The sequence below is a fragment of the Etheostoma spectabile genome, chromosome 21 (assembly GCF_008692095.1).
Source record: "Etheostoma spectabile isolate EspeVRDwgs_2016 chromosome 21, UIUC_Espe_1.0, whole genome shotgun sequence".
Lineage (NCBI taxonomy): Eukaryota > Metazoa > Chordata > Actinopteri > Perciformes > Percidae > Etheostoma > Etheostoma spectabile.
Genome location: NC_045753.1, coordinates 23,470,794 through 23,471,992, shown reverse-complemented (window position 1 = coordinate 23,471,992; position 1,199 = coordinate 23,470,794).

The following is a 1,199-nucleotide window of genomic DNA, read 5'->3' as shown; positions in this document are numbered from 1 at the left end:
GTAGGTCTAGACCACACTCCAGAATTTACAAGGACCCAACAGTTCTAGTAGTTTCCTTAAGTTTCCTTGTTATTAAATGACAAAAACGAAATCTAAACTACTAACAAAGAAAAACGGAGTAAAACCTACTCACTCTGGGCGGCACTACGGGCCGCACAGAGCCACTGCAAAATAGACTCGGGAAGGAACCCTGCAGAGATCTGAGGAGCAGTTAACCATAGTCCCCATAAATCCAAAGGTTTATGATGCCAACACAAAGAAAGCAGTAAGGTAGCGGACATCCGGGCGAAAAGAGCGTGATCGGGAGCTCTGGAACAATCGATATAGACTATAAATACACTGACTGGTTGGGATCAGCAACGCAGTCAACCCCGGCAGATAAACGCAACAGTTATACCAAGTCTCACTCACTGCCTCTTTATTTACGATGTGTTTCCCAAAACCCTCCGAAAATGTTTCTGATGGTAATTCACAATGATGGAACAACGTTATGAATGCACTGAACACCCGATCCACGCCTGTCAGCGCTGGTTAGTCTGGATGTTTTGTGAAAGAAAAGCACAGCACGACACAAACATAAAACTACAGCTTCCCAGGAACTGTCGAGAAGGGATTTAAATTGGTTCCTTTCCCCGATAATTACACAACGAATATAATTTAGGGGAAACAAGTCATGTCAAAGTTATTTATGTAGCCTATTGTTTATGAGGTGAGCAGACCAGAAATACCTGCCGCTGCCAAGTTATAGAATTGTTCTCTTTACTGAAGGAATGAACAATGCTGCCCTTTCATAACAACCTTTTGGGACAGTAATGAATGTTCCAGGTATTTGGAGTTTTGGCTTGAAAGTTTTGAAAGTGTTTGGATTTTGATGGCAAAACGCATGAAAATATAAATGAATTGTCCTAAATTCTTTTGATTTAGACACAGACCATAGTATAAGCGGGGTAATGCCCTTTGAGGTGTCCATAATAAGGCCTTAATAGAACCTGGGAGGCCAGAACTGTTTGCTGCACATTGCATGGTTAAAAAAAAAAAAAAATCCTCAGCAGCGCTGTGGAGGAAGGTCTAGCAATGCAAGACTGGAATGAACTTGATGGCAGGAATGTGTGGATGGACGGCAGCAATGCAGAGCCAGGAGAGAGCAGAGGAGTGCCACACAGACAGACACACACAGAGACAGACAGAAAGCACAAGGG